The following is a 23,948-nucleotide window of genomic DNA, read 5'->3' as shown; positions in this document are numbered from 1 at the left end:
TTACAAACTATGAAAGAGCATCATCAAAACATTGCTAGTAACTATAGCCTATATCTTACATTTGGTGTATTATCCTCCAACCTATCTGGTAAATTGCAACCTGTATTAGCATTATATACTTGTCATAGATCATGAGAGAATGTTCTTCTATGTGTTCTGTTACCCACAGTCCACCTTCCACCATAGGATTCATTGTGATTTATAGTCTCATGCATTGTACAATGTTGTTTGTTTGTTTTCATTATTATCTTTTTTTAAAGAAACATTGATTACACAACATGTTACATTAATAAATATAAGAGGTTCCCATTTACCCCAGTCACCACACCCCCCTCCCACTCCTCCTGCATCAAAAACCTCTTTCATCAGTGTGGCACATTCATTGCATTAGATGAATACATTTTGTAGCACTGCTACACAGCATGAATTATAGTTTACATTGTAGAGTACACTCTCTCCCAGTCCATTCAGTGCATTTTGGCAGGATATTTAATGTCCTGCATGCCCCTAATATCATTCAGGACAACTTCAAGTTCAAAATATACTCCCATATCACTCTTTTTCTGCCCTCTCCCTTCCCTCAGCAACTCCCGTGGCCACTGTCTCCACATCAGTGATACAGTTTCTTCCATAGCTAGGGTCACAACAATTGTATACTAGAATACCGGTAAGTCCACTGTAATCCATAATTTATTCCTCCATCCTGAAGATCCTGGGATGGTGATGTCCACTCCACCTCAAAATTGAGAAGTGTTTCAATCCCACATGACTGGTAGATGGGATTCTCCCACTTGCCATTGTAGACTCGTTTCCATGGTGTGGTGGTTGACCATCCTCACCTCCCTGTCAGCTGACTGGCATAAGTCCAACAAACTGGAGAGTAGGTGTTGAAACTCTGCTGAAACTCAGGTCCCAGCTGGCACATGCACAGTCCTGAGATTCAAGTCTCCTGAGAATACACTAACCCCAGCACGATCCTCAGGTTCAGGAAAAGTGACATAAGAGGCATGCACAGAGAAGTCACATCTGAGTCCAACTCCATCACACTCAGGAGTGTAAGTTCCACAGTAGGGCCCACTGACAAGGCACTGAAGTCCCAAGTCATCTGTCATGACTGCAGGTCCTGGGTGTCCTCCTAATTGGGCCCCTTTTAAAATTGGGTTGCTTTTCCTTACATCGATGAATTGTATGATCTCTTTATATGACATGGATATCAAACCCTTGTTGGATATGGGATTTTCAATATTTTTCAATATTTTCTCCCATTGAGTAGGCTGCCTGTGTATAACTTTATTTGTGTGTGTATAATTTTTAATGTGCTTTTGGATTCTGTTTGGAAGTATTTTTGGAACTTTGCTACATATATATTCATTATAAGTATTGGTCTGTAATTTTATTTTTTGTAACATCTTTATCTGGTTCTGATATTAGCATGACGTTGGCTTCATAGAATGTGTTCGTATTCTCTCCTGTTTGATTTTTTGGAACATCTTAAGGAAGATTGGTGTTAGATCTTTGAATGATTGCTTGTTCTATCACAATGCCTCTTTGAGTTTTGGTTCACCTCATTCTGAGGCTTTTAAATTGCCAACGTTATGTAACCAAAATCAGGCCAGGGATACACTAATGGGGTACAGATTTTTTTTCCCCCAGGGTTTTGGGAAAAAAGTGACCTAAAAGCAGTTTTTCTCATTGCTGTTATCCAACTCGCTAGCAGATGGCATTCACTGGCAAACACCTCCAAGGAAGTGCCACAATCCCCAGGCTACCCTTGCTTCTGGTCTGGCTCTGCTGGTCAGATTCACAGAAGAGAAACCACTCTGTCATGTGCCACATCCTCCCTCTTCCCTCTCAGTCAGCTGCACTTAGCCATGGGTTTTATCAGGCTTCATGCCTTGAAAATGGGCATTGGGAGCCCTTTCCTCCTGCCAGGGGTGTTTAGAACCTCACAGTTGACATTTCAGGCTCTTTGGCTCTCTGTCCCTTGCCCTCCTGGGCCTTGGGCAGTACTGTCCGGGTTAGTTATCCCCCAACACAAGTCCCTCTGACATCTCCTTGCACTTCTCCATTGCTTTTGTGAGTGTTGAGCCCTGCTTGTGTACTCTGATGCCATCTTCCCCATAGTCTGTAAGCTTTGCTCTTTGATGCATCCCATAGGTTGTGGTATGGTGTGTTATTTTTTAGATCAGATTAAGGTATTTAGCAATTTCCCTGTAATGTCTTCAGTGACCCATGGGTTATTCCAATGGTCATTAACTAGCTTCCAAATATCGGGAGGTTTTCTGGACTCCTTTCAATTGTTGATTCTAATTTCATTCCATTGCAATTGGAGAAAATACTTTGCATAATTTTAAAGTTATACAGACTTTAGGTTTTTGCTTTGTTGTTTTTTCCATTTGAACAGCAGAGTTTCTATTCTGGAGAACATTTCCTGTGAACTTGAAAAGAGTGTGTACACTGCTGCCAATGGATGGAATGTTTTGTTCACATCAATTAGGTAGAGTTAGTTGATAATGTTGCACAAATCTTCTATACCTTGCTGAATTCATGTCTAGTAGTTCTATCAATTATTGGGAGTGGGCATGGAAAACTTAGACTATGACTGTTCAATTATCTCTTTCTCCTTTCAAATCTCTCAGGTTATTTCTTCAGGCATTTGAAGTGTCCATTGTTAGGCATGAACATATTTTACAATTGTCATGTCCTTAAGATGTAATAACATTTTAATCATTATGAAATATTTCTCTTTGTCTTTATAACATTTATTGCCTTAAAGCATACTGCCTTAGTTTGCTAAATCTGCCAATGCAAAATTACCAGGAATGGGTTCGTTTTTATAAAGGGATTGAAATGTCCAAATCAAGGTACCAGCAGAGATGTTTCCTCAACAAATGTCATCTGCTGGCAGATCCTGGAGTCTTGCCACATGGCAAGGCAAGATGGCAGCTAATCACTGCCATTCCTGAAATCTTCTCTCTCAGATGGCATGGTCAAAGTGGAGGCTCTCTTTCTGAGTAGCTCTTCTTTCAGTTCTCAGTTTAAATAAGACCCAACAAATGGGTTGAGACCCAACCTGGGTCATGCTGCACTGATGTAGCCCAATCAAATGGCCCCACACTCATGGGAATGGATGAGTTCAAGAACATAACCTTTCCTAGCTTTCACAATATTTAAACTTTTCACTTAGTATATAGGAAAGCAAGAGACACTCCACCTCTTTTATGATTGCTGTCACATGATAATCCTTTTTCATCCTTTTACTTTCCACCTTTTTCTTCCTTTGAATCTAAGGTATGCCTTTGCAGATTACACTTTTAAGGATCTGGCCACTTTATCGAATGTATCAATCAGACCAATGCCTATTCAAATAGACACAGCTCTCCATTTATTCTGAATATGAATTTTTCTTCCCTGAAAACATCAACCGTGACAAAACTACCATCTGTGGACTTACAGAACATCTTATCCTTCGTCTTGATATTCCACACAGCTTTGCTTCTGTTCATGGAACCCGCTTCATGGTTAATGAAGTGCAGTACTGGGCATATGCTAATGGAATTCCTTCATCTTCCATTTTCATACTGGAGCAGCTGAATTGACACATCAGTGGAATGACCTTTGGAAGATTCAATGATGGGGTTAGCTGGGTGGCCGTACCTTGCAGGTCTAGATAAATGTCCTCCAGGAAGCTGTATATACACTCAATTACAGTCTAATATATGGTTCTGCTTCTCCCAAAGCTGTGATTTGTGAGTCCAGAAATCAAGGGATGGCAATAGAGATGACTCACTAGTGATTCTCTACCAAGTGTTTTGCTTCTTATCACCAAAACTTATGCTTTTCCTCCAGAAAAGAGAAAAAATGATTTCATTGAACTGGAAGTCAAAATTGCTGTGGACCACTTTGGTTTCCTCATGCCTCTGAATCAACAAGCAAAGACAGGATTGAATGTACTAGCTGAGGTTATTGATCCTGATTACCTAGGGGAAATTAGACTGCTACTTCAAAATGTAAGTAAGGAAGAGAATTCCAGAATACAGGATATTCCTTAGGGTATCTACTTGTATTTCCATTCCCTGTGATTAAAGTCAAAGAAGAACTCTAACAATCAATTTGCACAGGACTACTAATAGCCCATACCATTCATTAAAAAGGTAGGGTTACTGCATTAGGGAAAGAACCATAACCAGCTACTTCATTTGTTGAGGGGAAATGAATTATGCATGTGTAATAGAAGTAGGTGGTTGCAATTACCAGTTATCATCATGTGACCATTTGCCGCAAGGAGGACTATAATTGCTATTTTTTTTTAAAGATTTATTTTTATTTATTTAATTCCCCTCCCCTCCCACGGTTGTCTGTTTTCTGTGTCTTTTTGCTGCATCTTTTTTCTTTGTCCTCTTCTGTTGTCGTCAGCAGCACGGGAAGTGCCATTCCTGGCGCCATTCCTGGGCAGGCTGCACTTTCTTTCGCGCTGGGCGGCTCTCCTTACAGGTGCGCTCCTTGCACGTGGGGCCCACGCGGGGGACACCCCTGTGTGGCAGGGCACTCCTTGTGTGCATCAGCACTGCGCATGGGCCAGCTCCACACGTGTCAAGGAGGCCCGGGGTTTGAACCGCGGACCTCCCATGTGGTAGACGGATGCCCTAACCACTGGGCCAAAGTCCGTTTCCCTATAATTGCTATTGATATTTATTTTGTTAGAAGCATTTTTGCATATGAATATGTTTGTGTATAAAGCAAACGTCTTTCTTTCTAACCCCGTATAAGATTAGTTGTATTAACTTTGCATCATTGTATTTATGTTACAGGATAGCAAGGGTAAGAGTGAATATTGGTCACCCAAGTGCTTGCATCCTATTTTGAGGAAACATTAGTGAACTTTCAGTAGTACACAGGATAGTTGTATCATGTCAGATGGAAATGTGGTTTTGTTATTGTCTTTATTTGGAGATAAAGTATAGTTTATCTGAGATGTCAGTGGATGTCCAATTGGCAATGGATAGACCATTATGATTAGTTTTATGTGTCAACATGTCTAATTTGTGTGTTCAGTTGTTTGTCAAAAGCTGCCCTAGTTGTCCCTGCAAAGTTACTTCATAGATGGGATTAGTGCCTAAAATGATTCGACTCTAAGCAAAGAAAGTTACAATGAACAACGTGATTTGGACTAATGCAAACAGTGAGAGGCCTCAGAAGGGAGAAGTGGGTATTCCATGTGTCATAAGGAGTACTTTTACAAGACTACACCTTCCACTGCCTCATCTAGTTCCAGCATAAGGAGTACAGACAGAAGATTTCAACTACCCTTATACTGGAATTTCCAGGCTCTGCACCTTCCTTCAATCAAAGGAATCAATTCCTTAAAAGGAATCTCTTTCTGTATATATATTTCTGTCACTGATGACCCCTGATTGATCCTGATTCTCTATAGAGCTTCCAAAGAAGAGAATGGGACTGTGGAACTCTCTTTATTTTTCCATTTTTAAAACAATTTATTGAAGTATATCATTCCTACATGAACATACATAAACAATAAGTGTATAGTAAATTTGTGGACTTAAAAAACAAATATGCATAACATGACACAGGACTCCCATAAGTCATGTATCACAAATACATTCCATTAATGTGAAATGTAATAAATTATGTAAGAGTGTGGTCTAAGTAAAATTATACTAAGTATAATTTAAGTATAATTATAGTAAGTATAATTTGGAAGATTTTCAGTGTTATAATATCTGAAGGAAGAGAAGATATTTGAAGAGCGTTGAACTAGTTTTGGGAAGAGATCCAAGTTGTGGTCACATATTTGAAAAATACTGCAATTTTAGTTTCCCAGCTACTAAGAAAATATCATTCAATGGAATGGCTTCAACAATGGAAATTTACTGGATCATGGATCTCAGGCTAGAAGTCAAAAATTGAGATGTTAGCAAGGTGATGCTCTCCCTTAAAGACTTTTGCCTTCTGAGGCAGGCTGCCAGGGACCCTTGGTCATTGGCATATTTGTCACATGACAATGCAAAGCACATCAGCTTCCCTTTTGTTTTCTGAGTTCAACTCACTTGCAGCTTCTGGCTGTTGACCATGGCTACTTCTTCTGTGTCCATTTTCCTTTGCTCTTAAGGAGTTCATCTATTTTGGAATAAGTCCCACCCACATTCACTTTGTATTCCATTTGGGCATACCTTTATTCATACCATCTTCAAATATCTTAATTACAAAAGGGTCCACACCCATGGGACCAGGGGTTTGGACCTGAAGTTGCCATTTGTGGGGCACATGATTCAGTCCCCAATACCTTCCTTGAGAAGGAAGTGTCCACTCCATATGGACAAGAATTCTATGGGAACCTGTGATAAGCAGAATTTTAAGATATCCCCAGGACTTCCCACCCTCTCGTGTCTAGTGTTTGCATAAGTCCAAGCTCTGTTGATGAGATGAACTTCACTCCCTTGAATATGCAGTAGATCAGGACAAGAACCAGGGACTCAAGGCTCCTGGAGGAATTGCTACACCCCTATGCAGTCAGCTTGTAGCTTTATATCTGCTCCATAATGACATACATAATGCAAGCGCTCTTTAGTAGAATGCAACCTACTCTAAAATCTGCCCATTCTGAACTTGTGGTAGTTTGATCAGTAGGACAGAGAATCTTGTGGAGGTATTTTCCTGGGATCCTATGACCATCAATACCTACCTGTGTTCTGAGATGGTTCAGCTAATCATGGAGATATGAAGAGATGCAAAGAGGACACTTGTGTCATTGCCAATGACTTTGCCTATCCTTTTGTAATTGCCAGTGGCTTTGTGGCTTTTGTCAGCCTTCATGGCGAAGAGGCTGTGAAAGGGATATTGTAACACTGATTGCAAGTTGACTCCACCACGAAAGAGTTATACTCAAAAAGCCAGTGGCAGGGACCTTGAATGCTTCCTTTAATAGGTTTATTCTCTTACCAGAGCTGCCCCAGGCCCACCAATCCCCAATGCACAGCAGGTCATCAGAGTGACCAACACCATGGCTTTCCTTGAAAACTGATGGGGCATTCTGACTTCAATATCCACCTTCAGAGTCCTGACTACTAACAAAAAAATATGAAACTTTTATTTTCAATTTACTGGGTGCATTATACACTTTAGCCTTCCTTCCTAAGTATGTGATAAAGTACATATATAACATGAAGTATATTATATATATATATATATTCCTTAAAAAGTATGCTGAATATTTTGAAACAATTCTCACTTTGTATTGTTTAACCATTTGGATGGGCCACATTGGTGTTATGTGGTTAGTTTGTATTTACTTTTGACTTAAAATATAGCTCTCCTGTTTAATGTAGAGCATTGGTGGTCAGCTGTGTTTTCCCTCCTCTTTCCCCAAAACACACATCAGTCCCATCTATACCACTGATTGATAGTTGTAGTGATTCATTTAGAAATTGAGGACACCGTCCCACAGAAGGAAATGCACAATTGCTGGGTATTTGACTCATCCTCTTTGGAGAATAAGCTCTCTATGTCTTCCCACCTCCTGAGAATTATTGATGTGAAGTACTAAAACATAGCTGAGGAAACAGTGTTTTAGTCTGCTAAGCTACCACAATGCAACATACCAGAAATGGACTAGATCTTACAATGAAAATTTATTATCTTACAAGCTTAGAGATTTGAGACTGAGAAAAATGTCCAAATCAATGTGCCATCAGCTGAGAGAATATCCCTAAAGACCAGCTGCCAGTGATCTTTGCTTCCTTTGTCACATAGCAAGGCAATGGTGGTATGTGCTGGGCTTTCCTTTTTCTCTGGTTTTCATTGCTTCAGCTTCTTGCTTATGTCTTTCTTTCTTAGCTTCTTGGTCTTTCTCTTTATTTCTCTCAGTGTATTCACCCCATTTATAAAGGACTCCATTAAGAGGATTAAGAAACAGCCTGGGTCACACCTTAACTGAAGTAACCTAATCAAAAGGACCCACCCTCTGTAAGTTCACACTCACAGGAATGGACAGCTTTAAGAACATGATTTTCTGGGGTACATGCAGTCTCAAACCACCACAAACAGTTTGTTAGCTTTAGACTTTTTTCTGATGCTGTGAATGCATTCTCCATTGGCAATAGATGACTTGGATGTAAAAGAAAAAAATTTTTAAGATTTATTTTATTTATTTCTCTCCCCTTGCCCCCTACCCCAGGTGTCTGTTCTCTGTTTTCTGTGTCCATTTGCTGCATGTTCTTCTTTATCTCCCCTTTTGTTGTTGCCAGCGGCACAGGAATCTGTGTTTCTTATTTGTTGTTGTTATTGTTGTGTCATCTTGCTGCATCAGCTCTCCATGTCTGCGGCACCATTCCTGGGCAGGCTGAACTTTCTTTTGCACTTGGCAGCTCTACTAATGGGATACACTCCTTGTGCATGGAGCTCCCCTATGCAGGGGACAACTCTGTGTGGCAAGGCACTCCTTGAGGGCATAAGCACTCTGCATGGGCCAGCATGCAGATGTCTAGGAGAAGTGTTAAGTTACTCCTTCCTTCAGCAGAAAGGAAAAGTAAGTCCAAAGTGCATGATATTGGAAAAGAAACTATTACATCAGTGATATGCTTGTACAACTATCCTGCCTCCTGTTGTTTGCTAATATTTATTCCTTAGTTTAAATTCTGCCTTTTAAAAAAATACTGAATAGCCAAACTCACACTTTTTTGTATGACAGCCTTTAGAATATTTGAACTTGCTCATTTATCTTAAGTTTAAACGTTCCCTGCTTCATCATTCTGCATGTGCTCAACAAATATGGTTTCTTTTTTTAAAGTTTTTTGAAGATACATAGATCACACAAAATGTTACATTAAAAAATAGGTTCCCATATACCTCATTCCCCACAACCCCCACTCGTCCCACACTGACAACATCTTTCATTAATGTGGTACACTCATTGCAGTTGATGAGTACATTTTGGAGCACTGCTACACAGCATGGATTATAGTTTATGTTGTAGTTTACACTCTCTCCCAGTCCATTCATTGGGTTTTGACAGGATATATAATTTCCTGCATCTGTCCCTGCAAAATCATCAAGGACAGCTCCAAGTCCCCAAAATGCCCCAGTATCACACCTCTTTTTCCCTCTCCCTGCCTTCAGCAACTCCCATGGCCACTGTCTCCACATCAATGATATAATTTCCATTGCTAGAGTCACAATAATTCTGTAGTAGAATATAGTAGAATACCTCTCTGTTATGAATTAAGCAAATCAAACTGTCTCAGAGAGTTAGAGACTGGAAGACAGGCTTACAGAAAATAGTTGGTGAGAGAAAGTTTGTGAGTTGACACCCACATGGGGGAAACCTATGATAAATTAGAGGTAAGTAATTGTGCATGAAGGGATACAACAGGGGCATAGGGACACTACTGGGTCTGGCTTTGGATGCTTGAGGTGAGGATGGGTCAGATCGTCCAAGGAATTGGGGGGAGGGTTGGGCAGAGCAGGAGAACAGAAGAGAGTGTCAGGTAGTGGTTGAAACTGCAATCATGAGAAACCTCTTTAGAAAATATAATAAGGAAGGGTTACTGGTTTAAGGTGTTTGATGCATCTTCTGGCACAGGGTGCACCTGGGTCAGGCTTCTAGGGAGTGTGTAAGTGCTCATCATGTCATAGTGTGTAAGTGCTCATCATGTCATGTTATATAAGTGAGTGTAGACCCATACAATGAGTGGGAAGGTGTTATGACCGCATACTGGGGAGACCTGATATTCTCCCACAGAGGGGAGGGTGTCTCTCAAGAGCATAGGTGGCTCCCAGTGGGGGAAGACTGACCAGTGTGTCAAGCCCTCAGCATTCTTGCAAGTATCTACAAATCTTGTCCTTCAAGAAGTGAAGCTTGGGTGTCAGTGTGGACCCTGAGGGCAGGGGGAGTGAGGAATAGAGTAATTGGGAGAGGGGATCACTGGGGGACAAGGGAAGTGTTCTGCATGATCCTGAAATGATGGATACAGGCCATGTTAGATATCACCAAAAATTTATAAAGGGTTTATAGCCTAAAATGTAAACCATAATGGAACCATGGCTGGTACCTATCTTTCAACATATGTAATTGGATTCTTAAAAAAAAAAAAAAAAAAGGAGTACACTATTGATGTATGCAATGGTTTGGATGTAACTTAAGGGCTTTATCCTGAGTGAAAAAATATTGAGTTCTATACCTTTATATTTACATACAACTCTGGAGTAAACAATTGCAAGCATTGTTTACTATGAAATATAAACCCTGGGTAGGACATTGATAGTGTACACTGAGGTGGCTGTGGACAGTGGAATGTGTGTGTGTGAATTTGTAAACGTCAAGCAGACATGAGGGCAGCAAATTGGACTTCTCCTCCAAAGGCTTCCTCCATTGCTGGCCATTTTGGGAGAATATTCAACACTTCAAGTCACAAACTCTGCCCTTCTGTATGTTCCCAAAGAAGAGATAGAAACCAGGAGAAGAAGTAACAATTCAGTGGAATGAAAGCCTAGTATGTGCCAACTCTTCTGGTGGGCTTTGGCACATGGTTGTCAGATGGTGGTCATTGAGGAAGTTCAGGCAGGATGGCTCTTCAGGCAGTTCTCTCTCTGCAGGCTCAGGGACACATTTTAGGGATTGGGCACAGAACAGTGTTTGGCCAACACCAGAATTTCCCACCTGCTGTCAACTGTTCAACCAAAATAAAGATGGGAGATGGAGATGACACCCAGGTATGTGAAAACATGAGAGCAAAGCCAAAAAGCCCTGGACTAAATGTGATGATGAATTCTGTCCCTGACTGAGAAGAGAGACCACAGGAGAGTTGAACTAGTTTCTTTCAAGCAGGATTCATTTACTAGTTCAAACATCCTGAGCTGAACTATGTTACATCCATTTTCCAATAAAGAACTTGGAGTGGAAAGGACTTGGTGACTTTCCCAAGTCATACAGCAGTGAATGGTGGAGCAAGGGCTCTTTTGTTCCCTCAATATATTATCAATTAATGACCGATGTGGTCACTGATGTAAACACCAGGAAGAAGCAGTATGGGAACACATGATGAGGATGCTCTACCCAAGTGGAGCCTGCATGACATGGTGCTTAGGAATCTTTTAAACGTTTGTTGCTTGGTGCCCAGCCCTTACCATACTGCCTCTGTGACATACAGCCTATGAGTCCCACGTCACTTTGGTGAGGTCCAGCTTGGAACAGAGAGAGGGCATCAGCTGGGGAAAGCATGGCCAAGTATAAAATTCTATTACAGAAGGGACAGTAGAGGGCAGACAGCCCCTGGATGCTGCTCTCTTTGGAAAAAGAAGTAGAGGTGAAGGAGAAATTGTAGGCAGAGTTGTGGGTAATATGTGAAGATGACAAGAGGAGAGGGTCCTGATATGTGACTGTTTCTATCCAAGCTCTTTGCCAGCAGCAAGCATGGGTGCCAGGAACCCTTGGCAAAAGGGCAGCCTTATCACCATTTTGCCTATGTGATGGGACACCACCCTGCAATGTAACCCCAGCTGTGTGTGCTGAGCTGTCCCAGAGGACACACTCTGGGAGTCGTGGATTGCCTGAAACCACAAAGTCAATGGGGAAGGAGTCAGAACTAGAACTTAGAGAAGGCAGCACTGGCCAAGAACAAGGGTGTGTGTCAGGGAATCTCAGAGTCTGTCAGGGCTGACAGGATGAGTCAAGAGACTGAACCATGGACACCTCAATTTGAGAGGTTAATTAGAGATTGGAGGGTGACAAAAAAACTTTCAGTACAGAGAGGTGTGCACCATATCTCCTTGATCTCAGGTTTTTTTTTTCCTGATTGTATCCTCATAGGACACTTACTACTTAATTCAGGTCCAGAACATGTCCACCCAGTGCTCAACTAAACTCTCCACACACCCCAGAATCAAATCCTAGCCACTAAATCCCACATCCCCAGGCTGTCTAACTGCTCTAACCATGGGCTTGGACAAGAGCCCAGGTAGGGAGGTGATTGAGTGCCTCAGCCCTTCTCCACCTTCCTCCCAGCTTGAATATACCCTGGACATGCAGGGCAGCCCAAGGCATGCTAAACAAATCAAACCATTTATTTTTCTGTTTGTTTTTTTACAATGAAGTTGGTTTGACTTTCATTGGAATGAAACAATTTTAGACATGACTGTAATTTTCTGTGTTCCATATAAAAATTTCAGTCATTATTTGGGGAGGAGAGGGAGCAGTGCTTGTGGAGTGATCCTTGGAAGAGCCCAAAGGTTCCTGATGTCAGTCCTCTTGGCCACAAAATGAATCTCTCCCCAGCTACTTGGACAAGACTCATTCTTGCACCAAAATACACAAAGCGACTTCATATCCTCTGTCCCTATATCATATTGCATACAAATACATTTTGAGGGACTTGTGAATCTTCTTTTACCCCACATTCTTTTTCTGTCCTTATTAGCATTAAGAAATAGGCCAACTCAAATAATACATTCAGTAATCCTGAATCTTAATGTGCTCTCTCCTCCATAGAGATGGATATACACAGATTCATGCCCCTGGGAAGAAGACTTGGGGATGTCTACTCAAACCAACCACACAACACATGGCCTGCATGTGCTGAGGACCATGGAAGTGCCAATGTCTACATCCTTTAGGTAAGGAAAGCACAAGAACGCTTGGGGAAGGTGTTGACTCACATATCAATTATAAAAAATTAGCTGATATTCCAGAAACTGAAAAGGTAGAAGAGCAACTTTCCATGAGGAAAGTATTAGGAGATACAGATAATATGCTGATGGCCGTCCACTGATGACCACCTACAATGGAGCCAGGGCTTGTGAGAAGGCATAAGGAAAGGCCAATGGGGACTTGTCACTAAACAGGAAAACCATGAAATTTCCCTTTTCCCAGGAGCAGGCTCAAAGAATATAGACTGAAGCAGGAGGGCAGAACTAGGTCAGTCACCTGTGGATCCATCGAGACTGCAGCCATCCGTATTCCTCCACCTTCAACATCCCACCATCCCTGAAACAGCAATGTTGGACATATACAATAATGCAGAACTGAGAGCATTTTAAATAAAAACTAACTTTATATAAAATTTCTATAAAACTCCCAAAATTCTCACTCCTCCTCCCCTACCAAGGGTATCATAGTCATATGGAAAGTCTTTGAAGGCCCTCACTGTCCTCCCCACAGTCTCTAGAAATGCCAAGGAATAACAGTAGGACCAGGAAGCAGCATGTAGAGTCATTTGGTTAAAGCAAGAGGAAATCTACTGTGGGAGTCCACAATGGAAGGTCTGTTATGTGGAGAGTTTGGCCCCCTGCTCCCTACTCTCCACATCAGGGCTTCTTCTTTCTAGGATCCAAAAGTTGGTCACACCTTTTTTGTGAGTGAGAGGATTGACTGGCACCCAGCACCAACATTTGCCTCTGAGAAGCCCCAAAGTGCAGCTATGAGGTGGGATTTTCTTCCAACAGAAGATGGACCTTCAACTAAAGCTGTGTCTGGAGACTTGGCCTCAGGATGAGGAGTTTGATTGTGACCTCTTTTCAGAGACCATATAGACAGGGATTCTCCACGTGCTCTCTTGATTCCAGAGGTGTGATGGCCTGAGTGAGTGAGGGGACTCTTGACAAGTCCCAATGGCAGCAGTTGATATGGCGGTTTCAAGAGGAATGCAAGGCTGGGGAGCACCTCATCCTCCTCTTCATTGGACCCATCTGTGGGCTTGGATTTGGTACTTATAGGAAAGATTTCTTGCAGAGCCACCTCACCTCTGCTTCTGAATCTAAGGGAAGAGTGTCTTTGGTGTTGGTGATGATAAGACATTTGTTTCTTTATGATTTGTGGATCATCTTGACTCCTTGGAGAGACAGCAATGTCTTTAGGGAGGTCCAGGCTGTTGTCTGCTCTGCCATCCCAATGTAGGGAATCCGTACTGACTTGAATCCCCAGAAGTTGGCCATGATCAGCTTTACTGTCTGCACCATTGCTGGACTTTCATGTGGAAGGAACTGTGTCCAATTCAGGTATATCATAATTTGGAGGTGCTTCCATACCCTCTACATCTTTCAAGGACAGCAGATGCTTCTCAACCAGCTGTTGTCAAATGCTTCTCAACCAGCTGTTGTCAAGGAAATAGACAATTAATGACTGCAGATGTTTCTCACATGAGGTGGCTGAGTGTGTAGTGAAGATGACTGCACTCAAGCAGAAGGCAGGTAGGTTTTATATACATATATTATAGCTTATTCTGCCCATCTTCCTATGCATTGTTCCCAAACTTTCAGTCCTAACCACACCCAGCCTGTACCTCTCCATAATTTCCTCCCTACTGGTTGTCCATTTGCCTGCACACCTTCCGCTATTTTTCTCCAGAAGCCATGCCCCCCAAGACAAAGTAGCTTAGAAAAAGTCATGTGATTAGATGTTGTGAGGCCCTCCCACCCTCAGTTTACCTGGGTGGGCGTGAGTCCTTCCTCTTGCTGCAGCTCCTCTGTTAAGGACAAGAAGTCTACATGTGCTCCTGGGGAAAGGAACTCTGCTAGGAATCAAGGGTGAATGACAGCCTCCACCTGGGAACAGTAATAAAAGGGGACTGAGCACACTTGAGAAAGCACCACCTGTCAGTTTTGGAAGCAGGAGGGAAAGCATTGATACTGCACCTCAATCTGCAATCTGTGGATGTTTGGAATCATGACCTCCACCAGGTACACATAGAGACAATCACACCTGAACACACACACAAAGACTCAAAAACACATACATGTACCCACTGCACACTGCTCAGGAGATAAGGAATAGACCCAAGTTTCAACAGACTGGGAAAGAAGCACAAATCCGAACATGCTGACAGTGATAAAAGTAAGGACTGCTAGACGCCTCACTTAAAATCCACCCACCTTGGTGTTGAAGTCTTCCTCTGCACACAGCTGGTGGATGTAGTTGAGGAGATCCGGGTCTGCATAGATTCCAGATTCCATCACATTCCTGCTGTCCATGTTCTTCCTCTTCCCATTCTCCATCTTCCCCCTCAGAGGCTGAGTGCAAAGGCCCTACCAGCCCATCCATGAGGTCAATGTACTCTTTTATGGCTTTGGGTGGGATCTCCTTGGGGGCCTTTGTCTTCAGAGCCCACTGCTGTCTGCGTTCCCTCTGGCTGGAAACCTTGGCTTTGGGCCCTGACTTTTTAGGATTGGACACTAAATTTAGGGATAGAGGTCAAGAAGTAAAAGTGGAATGAATCTCTAGCTTTTACTTTCCAACCATATATCAGTTAGAGTAATATTTGAGGGATAGTAAATGCTTCCACTTGGTTCAGGCTAAGCTGAAACTACATGAACATTTATAGGATAAAATTTAAAATATGAATGGTCTTAGAGAAAGTGTCTCTTCAAGAAAAAGAGGAACTTGTGATATTCAAAGCTATCCCTTCATCCATCCCCTCATCATCAGGAATATTATATAAATGTGTCCCTTTTGACAGTGAAGATGGGAGTGCAGTTATGACAGCTGACAAAATTGACCTAGCTCATGACAACGGGTAACTGAGAAACTAGGTTCTCGATGGGTTTCTCCTTTGGAAATACAGAAGGCAAATCTTGAAAGGAATGTAGCTCATGAGTCCTATTGCCTTCTCTCAGTCCCCTTTGCACCTAGTCTTCTGTTGGAATGTGATGAGCCATACCTGGCTTCTGGCCTTCCATAGTGCCTGGGGGCACCTGTGGATGAAGATTTGGAGGGGCTGGAGGTGGAGGGCACTGGAAACCATTCCTCTCCTCCAACATCTGAATCTGCCTCTCTTCTTCAATTTCAAACTCCTTGAACCTAGCATGGGAGGAAGGCACAGGCAGTGTTGACAAGATGGCCTGGCCCACTCTGATGCCTACAAAAAGAGATCAGCAACAATAGGGGAAACTAAGTGTCTTGGGAGGGATATCAGGGTCTTGGATAAGTGCTTTTCCAAGAGGGATTTTACTGCTTGCAGTACAACCACAGTTTGGGGGTACTTCATGAGGTCCCCACATCATCCATTCACCTACAGCAAAACTCATCATCACTTAAGGGGAATATTAAAAAAATTAATCAATTTGATACTTGGCAGATTTTCAAAATTGGGTCTACAAGTTGTAATTGCTTGACTATACACTCTTTTAACTAGGATTGAGTGGGCTTCAACAATCTTGATATAGGTTCTTGAGTTAAATTTGTCAGTGTGGTACATGACAGGATCACAAAGGTGGCCATCATCCCCAAGTCAAGGATATCATAGCAAAAACTATGCCAATGAGCTGACAGTAATCGCATGCTGGGATCTGGGATGTTAATATTATAAATAAAGGAGGGATCAGTGCCCAGGTCTAAGAATCCTAGAGCCTTGGAGCGGTAAACTGAATGAAGACATGGGGTGAAGAAATGCTTGGAAAGAAAGTAGAAGGAAACATTATGGAGGGGATTCAATTTCCAATGCTGTCCTTTTTATTTTATTTTATTTTTTCATGCTTTGTGTTTTCATCAAGAGTTTAACATGCAGTTGAACAAATTGTTCACAGGATACCTGAGATCCTGGCTTCCCCTAACCAACCTCATCCAACTCTAACTCATCTGGAATGACAGGGAGCCATTTGGACATTATCTCATGAGGAGAGGTGGGCCCAAAGTTCTATGCCAATAGGCTCCAGCTGCCCAGACACCCAGACCAGCAGAAACATGCCCTGTAAAGCATGTCACCCCTGCAAAGTACCTACAACCTAGAGGCTTAATGCCATCAGGATCTGTAGGAATTACCCTGAACCCCATCCCAAGACCTTCAATTTCATGACATCTGCAGACCCAGTGTCAGAGAAGGGTTGAGCATCCTATGAAAGAAAGGTGAAAAACTGTCCACTACTAAAGGTGAAAGTGACTGCACAGAGGAGTTGGTCCTTCAATATCCAGGGAATAGTGACCTAGTTGACACCCTCTCTCTAAGTATCCCTTCTATTGACCAGCAACAAAGCAAGACTCCTGCCTGGCTTCATCCTCCCCAATCACATGCAGGCACAAAAACTCGCAAATTAACAAGGATCCTTGGACTCACTTTGCTGCCATCTCATAGTAGATCATCTGATCAAAGTTGCTTGTGTGCCGCCACTCCTGCACGGCCCTCTGCAGTCCCTCGTCCAGGGTCATGGTAGGCTTCTGACGGGCCAGTGATCGAAGCACTGGTCTAAAATTCCCCGTGTCAGTAATATTCTACATGCACCTTCTTCTACCCCTTCCTGATATTACTCCAGCCAACATCACCTGAACCCCATCCCATCTATCCACCATCTGCCCCTTCATGATCTCCTTTCTATGTGGACCCTGTGATTTTAAGTGCATCTGCCTTGTACGATCCCTGACTGAATAGTGAATATCAATACAAGGATTCATTTCTGAAAGTCCAGCTCAATGAAATGATTGTTTTGGAATCTCTGACTTCCCTTTGTATCTTCAGTGGCACTGTGTAGTGAATGAACTGGGAGAGCACTTTACAAGGAGATTCTGGGCCTATTCCCAGGGGTCCAAAGCTAAGTAAACAACTTCCCAGGCGACTATTAGGTGATTAGTGCTTTGGAAAACAGAGCATCAGAATATGAAGAGGAGTTAATATGCAAAGCCAAGGGTTGTTAAAGCCCATGCCCATGGACAGCCATGGGCTGCCTCAAGATACAAAAGATCATGCTGCTGACTGCATTGGAGAGTTTGCTCCAAGAGTGTTCAAGAATGTGGGAGAATCATTAAGACTCTTAAGCTGGAAATTTGGGGGACTTCCTTGAATTCTTCCCTGGGGCAGGAGATATTTTTGGGAGGTCAAAAATTGAAAAGCATTGTGTAAATAAAAATTAAGTGTCTTGTTATTTGATATAGGCTCTATTGCGGTTGACACATAATTTTACTGGGCGCAGTGCAGAGCAGAGATAGATGGCAGTTCAGGGTGTGAAAAGAGGAAAATATTATCATCACGGTTTCTGCCTCACAGTCACAACAGCCCATGGTCTTGGGTCACATTGCTAATCATTCATTCACACTCTTTAATTAGGATAATTTTGCCTTTTGTGAGCTCTTTTGCTCTTCTTGTCCTGTCAAAATCTTAAAATGATAATATAAAAATTTTAAAAAGAATTACAATAAAAAGGAAAAAGACTAGTTATCATGTAATGTAGGAAAGCATGAGAAATTGTGTCTATGAAGTACTTTGTCTATTAGCTCATGTAAGCATCTCAGCAATACTCTGAAATAAATGGAATTAACCCTTACAGGTAAGGTTACCAAGTGAGGTAACCTCCAGGATTACAAATCGAGTTGGAGCCAAGTACTTCACAACTCTACAGTTTTTACCACCTCCCAGTTCTAACTGGAATTCTCCAGAACAATGTGTATGGGGGCAAAGCTAGAGTTATTTGCCTGATCTCTGTGGATTTTGCTTTCTCGGGACAACACATGCTCAAATCTTGTGCTGGAAGGTAGAGTGCAAGGGGAACAGTGTAGTGTTTGTAGTCACACCTCAATTCAAATCATGGCTCCTCATTCGATCACAGGACAGATCTCGGATTGTTAGTTTTTATATAAATGGTTACTAGGATAATGATACCAAAGTAGAGAATGGCTGGACCCCCAATAGAGGGAGGTATCAATTGAGATAAGACACCTGAAACTCAGTAATAAGCCAGAAATAGATCTTCTGTTCTCACGACCTACTGTCAAGAAATTCTGGAGGCATTAACCTGGGGTATCCATCCCCTAGTCCTCTGTATCTGAATGGTGAAAAACAGTCAAATGTGTCTCCAAGAGGAAGCCACTCACAGGAGAAAGCAGGAAAGAGCTTCAGCATCAGGGCTTAGGCGAATGTTCCTCCGGGCCAGGGACTTGAAGCACTGCCAACACCAGAAGTTCTGGTAAACACTCTTTGGCTTACAGGAGTCATCCTTGGACTGGGTGGAGGGAGGACCTCTGTCCATGGAGGCCCCCTGTGGCCTGAAGAAAGCATCCCTGGAGGAATACTGGGGGCCAACTGGGCAACTCGTGATGGAGCTTGAGGAGGAAGGCCTGGGATCCAGCCTCCCTCAGCAGACTGGGTGCACCTCACAGCTGAGGCTGGGATCAAGGGCTCCAGAGCAGAGGCCCTCAAGATCCCAGGAGGGGCATGCTGAGCACCCCCACAGAGGATCCTTGAGTCACTTGAAATGTGGGGCATCTGAGGAAGGACAAAGGGCTGAGTAGGAGGGGGCTCTGCTGGTCCCTCTAGTTTTCTGATTTGAACAATGATCTTCTCACCTCCAGTCCCAGTGGGGACAAGGCCCCCCTTTCCTGTCACGAGCTGTGGTCTGGGGAAAGCAGGCAGCAGCAGAGAGCTGCCAGGAAGGAAAGATGGGGGTAGGTGCTGCCCCCAGGGAGGTGGGGGTGGTGGGCCAGGAATGGGTGAAGGGATTGGCAGGGCAGTGCCAGGATACAGGGAGACTCCAGAGTTCATGGTCTTGTCTGGTCCCAGCAGTGGAGATGCTGTAGAGATAAGGAAATGGGTGAATTTAGAGGTCACAAAGGCAACACTTTTGAGGCTCTCAGGAGCTGTCCTTTACTCATTAGGAAATTGAGAGCTGGAAAAAGTGCTTATTAAAAATTTCTTCACCTACACAGCTCTGGATCTACCCAGGCATAACTAAGATAGTTTTCTCTTAAGCCAATCTTAATATTTACTCTTTCTTCTTAGCTCCCAAGAGGACATCAACCAGACCTTCCCAGTTCTGGTTACAGGAACAAGAAGAATGAAATATCAACTGAAGGCAAAACCAGAGAATAGCATCAAAAGCACCAATATCTGAATCTAAACTGTCACTGATAAATCACTAAAACTGAGTGATTATGAGTTTAACATGCTTGAGACGACACAGGACTGGAAAATTGCAGGTACCCTCCTCACAAGACCCCTGGAAGATCTAAAGTCATCACTTGTTTCTTGTTTTTTTTTTTAAAGATTTATTTATTTATTTATTTAATTCCCCTCCCCTCCCCTGGTTGTCTGTTTTCTGTGTCTTTTTGCTGCGTCTTGTTTCTTTGTCCACTTCTGTTGTCGTCAGTGGCACGGGAAGTGTGGGTGGCGCCATTCCTCAGCAGGCTGCACTTTCTTTCACACTGGGCGGCTCTCCTTACGGGTGCACTCCTTGCGCGTGGAGCTCCCCTTCGCGGGGGACACCCCTGTGTGGGACAGCACTCCTTGCGTGCATCAGCACTGCGCATGGGCCAGCTCCACACGGGTCAAGGAGGCCCGGGGTTTGAACTGCGGACCTCCCATGTGGTAGACGGATGCCCTAACCACTGGGCCAAAGTCCGTTTCCCTGTTTCTTGTTTTTGACTTGCTTTTCTTTTCATCTCTTCCCTGGTTTTTTCCCTATACAAATTCAAGTTCCCATTCTCACTTTGAACTGGTTATGGGAAGATTCTCCCAGTTCCTTGCTTGTGCATTTGCAATAAATCACCTTCTCACTGAGAGACGTGTTTCTCCTTTGTGTTGCTGGAACAGGCATGCTGTTCTGTTGGAATGGCCATGCATACATCAAGAGAATCAGAGCTATGAATTTTAAAACGTGAGCAGGGACATAGGTGGAGGAAATTCAGAATAGCTCTTGTCCCTCTAGTGATTTTAGGTTCTAGAACTCCAGATCAGGATTTTCCCATAAGAGAACATGCTACCATTCAGTGAGGCTCCCAGAACTCTGAGTGCTAAGGAGAAAGAAGCACGTGCTATCAGGACAGCCCCTCTCTGAGGGAATCGCTACCAGAAATTCAGCCAGACTCAATATTTGGTGAAGGCATTCAGTCAGCCTCTTGACCAAAGAGCTGGTGTCAAGGAATTCTTTGGAAAAAATACCCCTCAGCATGCTTACAAGCAGGTAAGGGATGTTCTTTTGGGTAAGTTCTAGGCAGCACAAGGGAGTTAAAAAGGTGGGAAATTCTTAAGATTATGTTCTGTGTCGTCTCTTCAGACTGTTACCAATACTACTATTACTTCTAGTACTATTAGTGATAGAGTAACATATACCTAATTGTATCTCTTCTCCTTCCCCTCTTCAGAAAGAAACCACCCATCATTGAGGGTTTTACTGAAAACAAATAGCAGCCACTATCTATTCCATGACCATGAAGTATTCATGGACTATGAGCAACATCTTCACCTCAACTTTAAAATGAAGAACTGAGGATTCACCATGAGGAATTAGATAAAATGAATTGGTTGAACACCTGAGTTTACACAGTTAAAGAAAAAGTCATAAAATCCAGGTAAACCCAATCTCTAAAACTAGCTGAAGTTACCACAAGTGCCCTGGAAACACTGAATGAAAGAAAACATTCACCAGGAGTGAAAGCAAAAGGCCTCTGGGCTGGTAGGAGCTTAGAGGCTCTGGGCTGGGACAGTTAGAGTAACTTCCAGGCTGCCTCACAGACAGGATATTTCTCTGCTGACTTTGCCATGATAAACTCTACCAAAAGTTTTTTTACGTTAGACCATTGATTCTAACTGTCCCCATAGGATCTCATTTACTCCAGGTCATATTCTTCCAGTAAAATCATAAGTTCCCAGGTGCCTGAAGTAATGACAAAGGGTGGAGACAAGCCTCTCTACACTACCACACAACATAAACCAGCTATCATTTAATACACTTGTTATGTGGCTTTTTTCTAGAGAGAAACTCTTTCTGCATCCAAACTTTCTCATACCTATTGTAGCCCTCTCACATATCTAAGGAGACCCCTTCCTCAACTCTAAGTCTTGGCTTTCCAACCTACCCCACCAATTTTGAGGTGAGAGGTTCTTGGTGGAGTCCAGTGATTTCTCCTTCCTCAAGATTCATCTCAAATCTTGTTCCAAGAAGATGGGCCAAATTTGAATCTCTATGGATTTGAAGGATATCAGGGGCCCTGATAACACACCACCTTATCCTAAGTGCTTACCTTTTGAAGTCACCTCGGTACACTTGGACACTGACCACTGCTATCTGACAACCTCTAACAGAGATTCAATTCTATGCCCTTAGAGTGAACCGCTGCCAACAGATTCTCAGGAATCCACCGAAAGGGTAGAGAAGTTTGAATCTCAACAGGACTAGAATGGAGCACTCAGACATTCTACAGGGGGGAGGGGCAGAGGGCAGGTGGGCTTGAAGTGGGGGAGGGTAGAACTTCATCCAGGACTCTGAAAGGGGAAATTGCAGGTGGTCCCTTCAAAGTATAATGGGACAGCACAATTATTATGGACTTTGTTAGAGCAATATTGGTTTGTGGTAAAATTCAGGTAAAAGGAAGGGGTTGATTTTATTTTCAAGAGCAGAACCAATTATTTCCATAAGAAACCCACTTTATAAACACAGATTATCATGTAAAGATCTAAAAGCAGAAATTTGAAATGACTGTGTTAACATTAGAAAAATCATATTTTGGAGCAAAGAAAATTACAAGGGATAAAGAGCAACATTTCAATATAAAAAAAAAGTTCAATTCATCAAGACTATATATTGTTTAATTCAAACCACGAAAAACTGAATCCCTGGTTTGCTGCCTGCCCTGAAGAATTTGGACTTATGCATTGCCATGTTTGCATGAAGCAATTTTATAAAACCTCAAACTATTTACAGATATCCTCTGTTGGTTTTGTTTCCCTAGAGAATCTGACTAATACGGGCCTCTATACAATTTTCATTTTTGGAACCTTTATTTGATCATGGGGACTTCATAATCTAAATCTCTTTTCTTCTCTCCTGAAAAATTCTCTAATATCTATTTTCTCACTGTGGTACCAGTTCATATTTGTTTCTGAATACATGGGTGAATCTCACCAAGGGTCACTTGAATTTGCTATGGTTTCTTGGGGAATGTTTGAATTAACCAAGGACAACCATTTGAGGTGTGCACTTGAAAAAGAAACTCCTGGTCTTCAACAAATTAGGGAGTGCATCATTTGATTGATATTCAGAAGTTCTAAAAGGCTTAGTGATTCAAAAATAGCATCTTTACAAGATTCCTTATAGTGTGCTCATGGTAGAAAAAAATAAGTTTTAACCTAACGAAAGAGAATCAAAATTTGATTTCAACAGTACTTGCGTTTTGTATAAATTGCCAACTTTAAGATAGAGCCTAAGATCTGTTGATACCTTAAAACCTTAGGCTTATGTTAAATCGAGCTTTCATGGTGCAGGAGTTTGATTTAATTGATGAATTCAAAAAAGAAATATTGGATTAGGCTTGTAATCTGATCTGTACCTGGGCATGATTGAGTGATGATTAGGGCTTTGATTGGACCACATCATTAGGGCATTGGGTCTCCATCCCTTGGTGGGTGGGGATTCACAGATAAAAGGCATGGCAAAGGACAGAGTTGGAGTTTTGATATGAGGGTTTTTACGTTAGAGTTTGATGCTGAAGCCTTAAGCTGGTGCCCTGTGAAGTAAACTCACAGAAGAAAGAGAAGCCAGCATAGGGAAGAGAGGAATGCTGAGCCCAGGAAGAAGCAAGCCCTTGGAAGAAAGGAACCTTGAACCCAGAGAGAAGCAAGACCCTGAAAGGGAGGTACCCAGGAAGCCTGAACCCTCGCAGCCATCAGCAGCCATCTTGCTCCAAATAGACTTTGGTGAGGCAAGTAACTTATGCTTATGGCCTGGTATATGCAGCTCCTACCCCAAATAAATACCTTTTATAAAAGCCAACCAATTTCTGACATTTTGCATCAGCACCCCTTTGGTTGACTAATACACATGGTATGCAGGATATGGTTTTGTAGAGAAAATAGAATAGTTCTTTCTTAAAGCAAAATCATTGGCTATTGCAAAATTTTAAAAAGAGAAAAATGCAGGATAAAAACTGAAAGGAAAGTTGCAAATGGTTTACAGAAAAATAATTTTGTTTTTCATGGTTATTGCTGGATAAGACATAATGGATTTTCCAATAAGATTTTTAT

At 42.4% G+C, this 23,948-nt stretch overlaps 1 long non-coding RNA gene across 2 annotated transcripts in view; it reads left to right on the top strand.

The window, feature by feature from the left end:
* The window catches only part of LOC131276454 (uncharacterized), a 51,423-nt gene extending 27,726 nt beyond the window's left edge, over positions 1-23,697 (top strand). Inside the window, exons 6-9 of one of the 2 annotated variants that reach the window (XR_011647690.1) lie at positions 12,503-12,627; positions 12,884-14,199; positions 19,710-19,906; positions 21,071-23,223. This is a non-coding gene — a long non-coding RNA (uncharacterized lncRNA). Of the gene's footprint in view, positions 1-12,502; positions 12,628-12,883; positions 14,200-19,709; positions 19,907-21,070 lie in introns of both variants that reach the window. The other variant, XR_011647691.1, reaches the window with a different exon arrangement.
* Positions 23,698-23,948: the final 251 nt, after the last annotated feature.

This window comes from Dasypus novemcinctus, chromosome 28 (genome assembly GCF_030445035.2).
Source record: "Dasypus novemcinctus isolate mDasNov1 chromosome 28, mDasNov1.1.hap2, whole genome shotgun sequence".
Taxonomy (NCBI): domain Eukaryota; kingdom Metazoa; phylum Chordata; class Mammalia; order Cingulata; family Dasypodidae; genus Dasypus; species Dasypus novemcinctus.
Note: the sequence above shows the minus strand (reverse complement) of the source record. Positions and strands in the feature narration are given on the sequence as shown.